Source organism: Salvelinus sp. IW2-2015, unplaced genomic scaffold (assembly GCF_002910315.2).
Source record: "Salvelinus sp. IW2-2015 unplaced genomic scaffold, ASM291031v2 Un_scaffold2206, whole genome shotgun sequence".
In the NCBI taxonomy this organism is placed as follows: Eukaryota; Metazoa; Chordata; class Actinopteri; order Salmoniformes; family Salmonidae; genus Salvelinus; species Salvelinus sp. IW2-2015.
Genome location: NW_019943536.1, coordinates 53529 through 64182, shown reverse-complemented (window position 1 = coordinate 64182; position 10654 = coordinate 53529). Strand labels below are relative to the sequence as shown.

Genomic DNA, 10654 nt, shown 5'->3' with positions numbered 1-10654 from the left:
CAGAGAGAGATGCGAGACATCGCGGACAGAAGACTAGCCTGGGAAAAAGGACTCTGAAAACAATTGGACTCAGGGAACCGGACTCCCGGGGATCAGGATCGGGAACAGGATTGCGGAATTCAGCGACTCCGGCGGAAAGGACTGGTCTTCGGGAATCAGGACTCGGGGTATCAGTGACATCACGCAGAGCCAAGACCACAGTTTGACTCAGGGAACAGCCGACCTGCCCAGGAAACAGGCACTCGCTAGGAAGAGGTACTACCATAGGGAAACTGGGACGTCCGGGACACCAGGATGGCGCTGCGGAAACATTATGTTGTGAGGGTGTGCAGGACGACTCAATTTCCGGGAACTCCAGACTACGGGAAAAGCGACTTCACCGGGGAAGGACTCTCGCGGGAACTATGCGATCCCGGGAAGCCAGGCATCCGGGCAACAGCAGACTCCCAGGCGAACCACGCGACTCCAGGGAATCCGGACTCAGGGAACATGACTCCAGGGAACAGGGAACTATCCAGGGAACAAAGGGACTCAGGGAACAGGACTCGGAGGAACCAGGACTCCAGGAGACAGGACTCCAGGGAACAGAGACTCCAGGGACAGGACTCCAGGGAAACAGGAGACTCCAGGGAACAGGACTCCAGGGAACAAGACTCACGGGAACAGGACTCAGGGAACAGGACTCCAGGGAACAGGACTCCAGGGAACAAGACTCCAGGGAAGGACTCCAGGGAACAGGATCCAGGGAACAAGACTCCAGGGAACAAGACTCCAGGGAACAGGACTCCAGGGAAAAAGACTCCAGGGAACAGGACTCCAGGGAACAGACTCCAGGGAACAGGAACTCCAGGGAACAGGACTCCAGGGAAAGACTCCAGGGAACAAGACTCCAGGGAACAAGACTCCCCAGGGAACAGGACTCCAGGGAACAGGACTCCAGGGAACAAGGACTCCAGGGAACAGGACACCTGGGAACAGGACTCCAGGGAACAAGACTCCAGGGAACAAGACTCCAGGGAAACAGGACTCCAGGAACAGGACTCGCCCAGGGAACAGGACTCACGGGAACAGGACTCCAGGGAACAGGACTCCAGGGAACAGGACTCCTGGAACATGATCTCCCGAGTGGCGCAGCATAGCAGTCTAAGGCACTGCATCGCAGTGCTAGAGGCGTCACAGACCCTGGTTCGATCCCGGGCTGTATCACCAGCCTGTATCACCAGCCGGCCGTGATCAGGAGTTCCATAGGGGGGCGCACAATTGGCCCAGCGTCMTCCGGGTTAAGGGAAGGTTTGGCAGGTGGGGGCCTACTAGCCTCATCGCACTCTAGCGATTCCTTGTGGTGCAGAGCCTGCAGGCTGACCTCYGTAGTCAGTTGAACAGTGTTTCCTCCGATGCATTGGTGCGGCTGGCTTCCAGGTTAAGCGGGCGGGTGTTAAAGAAGTGTGGTTTGGCGGGTCATGTTTCGGAGGACGCACGACTCAACCTTTGCCTCCCGAGACCATTGATGGAGTTGCAGCGGTGAGACAATTTTGAAATTGGGGAGAAAAAGGGTGGTGAAATAAATAAATAAATACAAATACTATTGGGGGTCCTGTGGGATTCTGGTTCTAGGGATCAAGTTTGGGACAGGACAGGATGGACAGTATAGGAGTAGTTATAAACTGAGTTGAGTTTTTTTTGTGTGTGCGGGGGATATGTAATGTGTGGAACATTTTAGTTAAAAACTGAGTAGGCCTAATATAGTTTACTTAATATTATTATATTAGTTAAATGTAATTTCACCCCTCCTCTTCCTTCAGCTCACTCTCATGCCTCGCTCCAGTTATAGCCATGGCCACAGCGCAATCACTACTTTACCTCAGATGCCAACGTACAGTCAGTGAATGATGAATCCTTCAAGAAATTGAGTTCATCCGACTCTGGGTAYGTGGAAGTGCTGCCTTCATTGCCAAACTCTGACAATGTGGTTGTTATCAACTGCGTGCAGGGCAGGCTACTGTCTGGTGAGCGCCGAGCAGTAGCCAAAGGGAGCAGTCGCTATGGCGAGCCGATTTTTTGCATTTGTGATTTCTGTGTGTAAAATGAGCACGGGACGGGAGTCATTTCACAGGGACAGAACAGGAAGGTTCAGTCGTTATAGAGCTGTTGCCGAAACAGGACAGTACGGGAAAACATTTGACAAGACAGGACAGGAATGGATTTTCACTCCCGTGTCAACCTCTATACTTTTAGAAAAAAAGGGTTCCAAAATGGTWCTTCGGCTGTCCCCATAGGAGAACCCTTTTTGGTTCCAGGTAGAACCCTTTTTGGTTCCAGGTAGAACCCTTTTTGGTTCCAGGTAGAACCCTTTTTGGTTCCAGGTAGAACCCTTTTTGGTTCCGGGTAGAACTATTTTGGGTTCCATGTAGAACCCTCTGTGGAAAGGGTATTACATGGAACTCAAAAGGGCTCTACCTGGAATCAAAAGAGTTCTARAAAAGGGTTCTTCAAAGGGTTCCCCTATAGGGACAGCCGAAGAGCAGTTTTAGGTTCTAGATAGCAGCTTTTTTTCTAAGAGTGTAAAGCAGGGTGAAGTCACATTTTCATTTTAAGTAATTTAGCAGACGCTCTTATCCAGAGCGACTTACAATTAGTGCATTCCTCTTCAGCTAGGTGAGACAACAACATATCACAATAATAGCAAGTGCATTTCCCCCACAATGCTCAGTAGATGCTGACCTTGGTTCAGTTTAGCATTTTCCATACTAATGGTTAATCTATCACTTGGGGAAACTTCACCCCGGACCCCACACAGGCTGGGGATGGGACATGAAGCAACGGAGAATATCGTCCAGAAATCATTCACGACAATGCAATGAAAATGAACAAATAGCAACATATATAACACCCTGCTTACCGCTGAGTCTGTATGGGTGTGTTGGCGAATGCCCTGCATGCTTACCGCTGAGTCTTTATGGGTGCGTTGGCGAATGCCTGCATGCTTACGCTGAGTCTTTATGGGTGCGTTGGCGAATAGCCTGCATGCTTACCGCTGAGTCTTATAGGGTGCGTTGGCGAATGCCCTGCATGCTTACCACTGAGTCTTTATGTGCGTTGGCGAATGCCCTGCATGCTTACCGCTGAGTCTGTATGGTGCGTTGGCGAATGCCCTGCATGCTTACCGCTGAGTCTTTATGGGTGCGTTGGCGAAACCCTGCATGCTTACCGCTGAGTCTTTATGGGTGCGTTGGCGAATGCCTGCATGCTTACCGCTGAGTCTTATGGGTGCATGGCGAATGCCCTGCATGCTTACCGCTGAGTCTTTATGGGTGCGTTGGCGAATGCCCTGTATACAGTTAACATCCTGCTTACCGCTGAGTCTTTATGGGTGCGTTGGCGAATGCCTGTATACAGTTAACACCTGCTTACCGCTGAGTCTGTATGGGTGCGTTGGCGAATGCCCTGCATGCTTACCGCTGAGTCTTTATGGGTGCGTTGGCGAATGCCCTGCATGCTTACCGCTGAGTCTGTATGGTGCGTTGGCGAATGCCCTGCATGCTTACGCGCTGAGTCTGTATGGGTGCGTTGGCGAATACCCTGCATGCTTACCGCTGAGTCTTTATGGGTGCGTTGGCGAATGCCCTGCATGCTTACCGCTGAGTCTTTATGGTGTGCGTTGGCGAATGCCCTGCATGCTTACCGCTGAGTCTGTATGGGTGCGTTGGCGAATGCCCTGCATGCTTACCGCTGAGTCTTTATGGGTGCGTTGGCGAATGCCCTGCATGCTTACCGCTGAGTCTTTATGGGTGCGTTGGCGAATACCCTGCATGCTTACCGCTGAGTCTTTATGGGTGCGTTGCGAATGCCCTGCATGCTTACCGCTGAGTCTTTATGGGTGCGTTGGCGAATGCCCTGCATGCTTACCGCTGAGTCTTTATGGGTGCGTTGGCGAATGCCCTGTATACAGTTAACATCCTGCTTACCGCTGAGTCTTTATGGGTGCGTTGGCGAATGCCCTGTATACAGTTAACATCCTGCTTACTGCTGAGTCTGTATGGGTGCGTTGGCGAATGCCCTGCATCTTACCGCTGAGTCTTTATGGGTGCGTTGGCGAATGCCCTGCATGCTTACCGCTGAGTCTTTTATGGTGCGTTGGCGAATGCCATGTATATAGTTAACATCCTGCTTACCGCTGAGTCTTTATGGGTGCGTTGGCGAATGCCCCTGGCTCCAATCACCAGCTCCACTGACAGACTCCAACCTTGCTGTGGACAAACAGTGGGGTTTGCAACTTAACTTTCATTTCTTGACAAACTTCAGACTAATACAATATTTTCCGTGAAGTGAGCCGTGAAAAAAGGAAACCCAGTGCTTGTGTAATTGATTTATCTATGATCAGGTCCCCACTGTCCATATAACCTTTTTCATTGTGATCTAAGATCAGGTCCCCACTGTCCATATAACCTTATTCATTACGATCTAAAAGGCAACACTGTTCCTAGATCAGCACTCCTACACCGAGTCTCTTTGTAAATGTTGGCCAGGCCTCACTACCTTGTTTTACCTGTCTGACTCGGTCCATGTCTGATTGAGCAGTACTAATAACCTTTTTCTTTATCTATTTTAATGTGTACCTGTCTGGCTCCGTCTATGTCCAGGTTGAGGAGGGCTTTGCCGTCACTCTGAGATGAACACTTGATGCTCTTGATCTGTTTGAAATCCGCTAGACACACAGGCTGGGGGATAAGAGAGAAAACAATTAGCTGATACACTTAACAGCCCCAGGTGTAGGGTAAAGGTTGACACGGGAACAAGCTCCTGGGAACAGGACTCCCGGAACAGGACTCCCGGGAACAGGACTCCCGGAACAGGACCTCCCGGGAACAGGACTCCCGGGAACAGGACTCCTGGGAACAGGACTCCAGGGAACAGGACTCCAGGGACAAGACTAGAGGAAAGACTCTGGGAACAAGAACTCCAGGGAACAGGACTCCTGGGAACAGGACTCCTGGGAACAAGACTCCTGGAACAAGACTCCAGGGAACAAGACTCCAGGGAACAAGACTCAGGGAACAGGACTCCTGGGAACAGGACTCCTGGAACAGGACTCCAGGAATGACCCTGGAACAGGACTCCTGGGAACAGGACTCCAGGGACACATGACTCCCGAGTGGCGCAGCAGTCTAAGGCACTGCATCGCAGTGCTAGAGGCGTCACAGACCCTGTTCGATCCCGGCTGTATCACCAGCCTGTATCACCAGCCGGCCGTGATCAGGAGTTCCATAGGGGGCGCACAATTGGCCCAGCGTCGTCGGGTTAAGGAAGGTTTGGCAGGTGGGGGCCTACTAGCCTCATCGCACTCTAGCGATTCCTTGTGGTGCAGAGCCTGCAGGCTGACCTCGGTAGTCAGTTGAACAGTGTTTCCTCCGATGCATTGGTGCGGCTGGCTTCCAGGTTAAGCGGGCGGGTGTTAAAGAAGTGTGGTTTGGCGGGTCATGTTTCGGAGGACGCACGACTCAACTTTGCCTCCCGAGACCATTGATGGAGTTGCAGCGGTGAGACAATTTTGAAATTGGGGAGAAAAAGGTGGTGAAATAAATAAATAAATACAAATACTATTGGGGGTCCTGTGGGATTCTGGTTCTAGGGATCAAGTTTGGGACAGGACAGGATGGACAGTAATGGAGTAGTTATAACTGAGTTGAGTTTTTTTGTGTGTGCGGGGGATATGTATGTGTGGAACATTTTAGTTAAAAACTGAGTAGGCCTAATATATTTTTACTTAATATTATTATATTAGTTAAATGTAATTTCACCCTCCTTCCTTCAGCTCACTCTCATGCCTCGCTCCAGTTATAGCCATGGCCACAGCGCAATCACTACTTTACCTCAGATGCCAACGTACAGTCAGTGAATGATGAATCCTTCAAGAAATTGAGTTCATCGACTCTGGGTAGGTGGAAGTGCTGCCTTCATTGCCAAACTCTGACAATGTGGTTGTTATCAACTGTGTTCAGGGCAGGATACTGTCTGGTGCAGCCGCCGAGCAGTAGCCAAAGGGCAGTCGCTATGGCGAGCCGATTTTTTGCATTTGTGATTTCTGTGTGTAAAATGAGCACGGGACGGGAGTCATTTCACAGGGACAGAACGGAAGGTTCAGTCGTTATAGAGCTGTTGCCGAAACAGGACAGTACGGGAAAACATTTGACAAGACAGGACAGGAATGGATTTTCACTCCGTGTCAACTCTATACTTTTAGAAAAAAAGGGTTCCAAATGGTTCTTCGCCTGTCCCCATAGGAGAACCCTTTTTGGTTCCAGTAGAACCCTTTTTGGTTCCAGGTAGAACCTTTTTGTTCCAGGTAGAACCCTTTTTGGTTCCAGGTAGAACCCTTTTTGGTTCCGGTAGAACTTTTTGGTTCCATGTAGAACCCTCTGTGGAAAGGGTATTACATGGAACTCAAAAGGGCTCTACCTGAATCAAAAGAGTTCTATAAAAGGGTTCTTCAAGGGTTCCCTATAGGGACAGCCGAAGAGCAGTTTTAGGTTCTAGATAGCAGCTTTTTTTCTAAGAGTGTAAAGCAGGGTGAAGTCACATTTTCATTTTAAGTAATTTAGCAGACGCTCTTATCCAGAGCGACTTACAATTAGTGCATTCCTCTTCAGCTAGGTGAGACAAACAACATATCACAATAATAGCAAGTGCATTTCCCCCACAATGCTCAGTAGATGCTGACCTTGGTTCAGTTTAGCATTTTCCATACTAATGGTTAATCTATCACTTGGGAAACTTCACCCCGACCCCACACAGGCTGGGGATGGACATGAGAACAGGAGAATATCGTCCAGAAATCATTCACGACAATGCAATGAATGAACAAATAGCAACATATATAACACCCTGCTTACCGCTGAGTCTGTATGGGTGTGTTGGCGAATGCCCTGCATGCTTACCGCTGAGTCTTTATGGGTGCGTTGGCGAATGCCCTGCATGCTTACCGCTGAGTCTTTATGGGTGCGTTGGCGATAGGCCTGCATGCTTACCGCTGAGTCTTTATGGGTGCGTGGCGAATGCCCTGCATGCTTACCATGAGTCTTTATGGGTGCGTTGGCGAATGCCCTGCATGCTTACCGCTGAGTCTGTATGGGTGCGTTGGCGAATGCCCTGCATGCTTACCGCTGAGTCTTTATGGTGCGTTGGCGAATACCCTGCATGCTTACCGCTGAGTCTTATGGTGCGTTGGCGATGCCTGCATGCTTACCGCTGAGTCTTTATGGGTGCATTGGCGAATGCCCTGCATGCTTACCGCTGAGTCTTTTTATGGGTGCGTTGGCGAATGCCCTGTATACAGTTAACATCGCTGCTTACCGCTGAGTCTTTATGGGTGCGTTGGCGAATGCCCTGTAACAGTTAAATCCTGCTTACGCGAGTCTGTATGGGTGCGTTGGCGAATGCCCTGCATGCTTACCGCTGAGTCTTTATGGGTGCGTTGGCGAATGCCCTGCATGCTTACCGCTGAGTCTGTATGGGTGCGTTGGCGAATGCCCTGCATGCTTACCGCTGAGTCTGTATGGGTGCGTTGGCGAATACCCTGCATGCTTACCGCTGAGTCTTTATGGGTGCGTTGGCGAATGCCCTGCATGCTTACCGCTGAGTCTTTATGGGTGCGTTGGCGAATGCCCTGCATGCTTCCGCTGAGTCTGTATGGTGCGTTGGCGAATGCCCTGCATGCTTACCGCTGAGTCTTTATGGTGCGTTGGCGAATGCCCTGCTGCTTACGTGAGTCTTTATGGGTGCGTTGGCGAATACCCTGCATGCTTACGCGCTGAGTCTTTATGGGTGCGTTGGCGAATGCCCTGCATGCTTACCGCTGAGTCTTTTTATGGGTGCGTTGGCGAATGCCCTGCATGCTTACCGCTGAGTCTTTATGGGTGCGTTGGCGAATGCCCTGTATACAGTTAACATCCTGCTTACCGCTGAGTCTTTATGGTGCGTTGGCGAATGCCCTGTATACAGTTAACATCCTGCTTACTGCTGAGTCTGTATGGGTGCGTTGGCGAATGCCTGCATGTTACCGCTGAGTCTTTATGGGTGCGTTGGCGAATGCCCTGCATGCTTACCGCTGAGTCTTTATGGGTGCGTTGGCGAATGCCATGTATATAGTTAACATCCTGCTTACCGCTGAGTCTTTATGGGTGCGTTGGCGAATGCCCTGGCTCCAATCACCAGCTCCACTGACAGACTCCAACCTTGCTGTGGACAAACAGTGGGTTTGCAACTTAACTTTCATTTCTTGACAAACTTCAGACTAATACAATATTTTCCGTGAAGTGAGCCGTGAAAAAAGAACCCAGTGCTTGTGTAATTGATCAAAAGTAATCAGTTATGAATCAGGAAATGATATGATAGGTATTTACTGTGTACCGACAGGACCTCACTCAGGTATTTTAACTGTGTACCGACAGGACCTCACTCAGGTATTTACTGTGTACGCGACAGGACCTCACTCAGGTATTTACTGTGTACCGACAGGACCTCACTCAGGTATTTACTGTGTACGCGACAGGACCTCACTCAGGTATTTACTGTTGTACCGACAGGACCTCACTCAGGTATTTACTGTGTACCGACAGGACCTCACTCAGGTATTTACTGTTGTACCGACAGACCTCACTGTATTTACTGTGTACCGACAGGACCTCACTCAGGTATTTACTGTGTCCTGACAGGACCTCACTCAGGTATTTACTGTGTACCGACAGGACCTCACTCAGGTATTTACTGTGTACCGACAGGACCTCACTCAGGTATATTTCTGTGTACCGACAGGACCTCACTCAGGTATTTACTGGTGTCCTGACAGGACCTCACTCAGGTATTTACTGTGTCCTGACAGGACCTCACTCAGGTATTACTGTGTACCGACAGGACCTCACTCAGGTATTTACTGTGTCCTGACAGGACCTCACTCAGTGTATTTACTGTGTCCTGACAGGACCTCACTCAGGTATTTACTGTTGTACCGACTGCAAATACCTGAGTTCGGACCTTCCCTAATGGTATTGTTTGTAAAGCCAACAGCAACGCGCACCACCAGTTCGCAGGGGTAGACCTCCTGTCAACGTTGATGAATTCCGTGAGCGTTTTGAAGAAACGGACCATACACTCGTCCTCCTTCAGAGTAGCGTACTGCTGGAACGTCTGGGTGATCAGCTTCCGAGGGGACGAGACTGGGACGGAACATCACAACAGAAGACAACACTTTCATAACCCTATTTTAACTGTGATGTCAAATAGTAATCAGCAGGGTAAACGACGCTGCTAGCATAGAATGATCAGAAATTATTTAGAAATTAACAGAAATTATCAGAAATTAACAGAAATGATCAGATATGAGAAATGAGAAATTACAGAAATTATGAGAAATTAACGAAATTAACAGAAATTATCAGAAATGATCAGATATTATGAGAATTATGAGAAATTAACAGAAATTAACAGAAATTAACAGAATTATGAGAATTATGAGAAATTATGAGAAATTAACGAAATCTCTTTGCGACATAATAGTTACAGTTAGCCTCATTAAAATCTTTGTAGAAACTTCCAATAATATCATGTGGAAATCAAAATGTATAATGTACCTTCATGCGGTCAATGAGCTCCTGTGGGAAGAACAGGTTCAGCCCCACGTCCTTCCTTCATTGGTCAAATTAATCACATTCAGAGAGACCAGTTTGAATACAACAACCAATCAAACCAATGTGAAAAGGTAGGTAAAAAAAACAACCATCAACCAAGTGTGATAGAAACGGTAGGTAAATAAACAACCAAATCAAACCAAAGTGATAGAAAAGGGTAGGTAAAAAAAAAAAAACAATCAAACCAATGTGATAGAAAAGGGTAGGTAAAAACCAACCAATCAAACCATGTGATAGAAAAGGGTAGGTAAAAAAACAACCAATCAAACCAATGTGATAGAAAAGGGTAGGTAAATAAACCAACCAATCAAACCAATGTGGTAGAAAAGAGTTATGTAAATAACCAACCAATCAAACCAATGTGATAGAAAAGGGTATGTAATAAACCAACCAAGGGTAGGTAAATTAAGGTTACGGTAAATGAAGGTTGGTACCAACAAACATGTTTAAAAAAAATGTAAGTACTTATCTAAGCAACTCAAAGTTGGACTTCGTTCTCCAACCTTTATCGTTCATGTCTTTATAAAAACCTCTAAGGACCAAGCAGGACTATACACTGTGTGTTTTATATTAGTTTTATATTTAATATATATATTGCTATAGGTTTTATCTGACTTTTCACTGATTTTTTTAATTTATTTTAAAGATCCTATTTAATAAATGTTGAAAAAGCTTGTAAGCATTTCACTGTATGGTGTTACACCCATTGTATTTCTGTCATGTGGACAATAAACTTTGAGAATTGATTTAGAACAACATGACAATACGACGACGAAGCTCTACGGACAACCCAACTTGTGGACGTTGATGAATGTCTACATCAGTGACAAGAGGATACATAAGGAAAAGGGAAACAACCCACCTAATGCTTCCAGACAAGCCCAGCTGCAGGGCATCCCATCAACTGCTTTTACTGGCATGTGTTAATGCATGTAGTCACTAACCGCACCTCACACAAAAACATATCAGAC

The 10654-nt window shown here is 47.9% G+C and overlaps 1 pseudogene; it reads right to left on the bottom strand.

Annotated features, from left to right (window-relative positions):
- LOC112073278 (protein-tyrosine kinase 2-beta-like) overlaps positions 1-10654 on the bottom strand; it is a 70158-nt pseudogene that overhangs the window by 58258 nt on the left and 1246 nt on the right.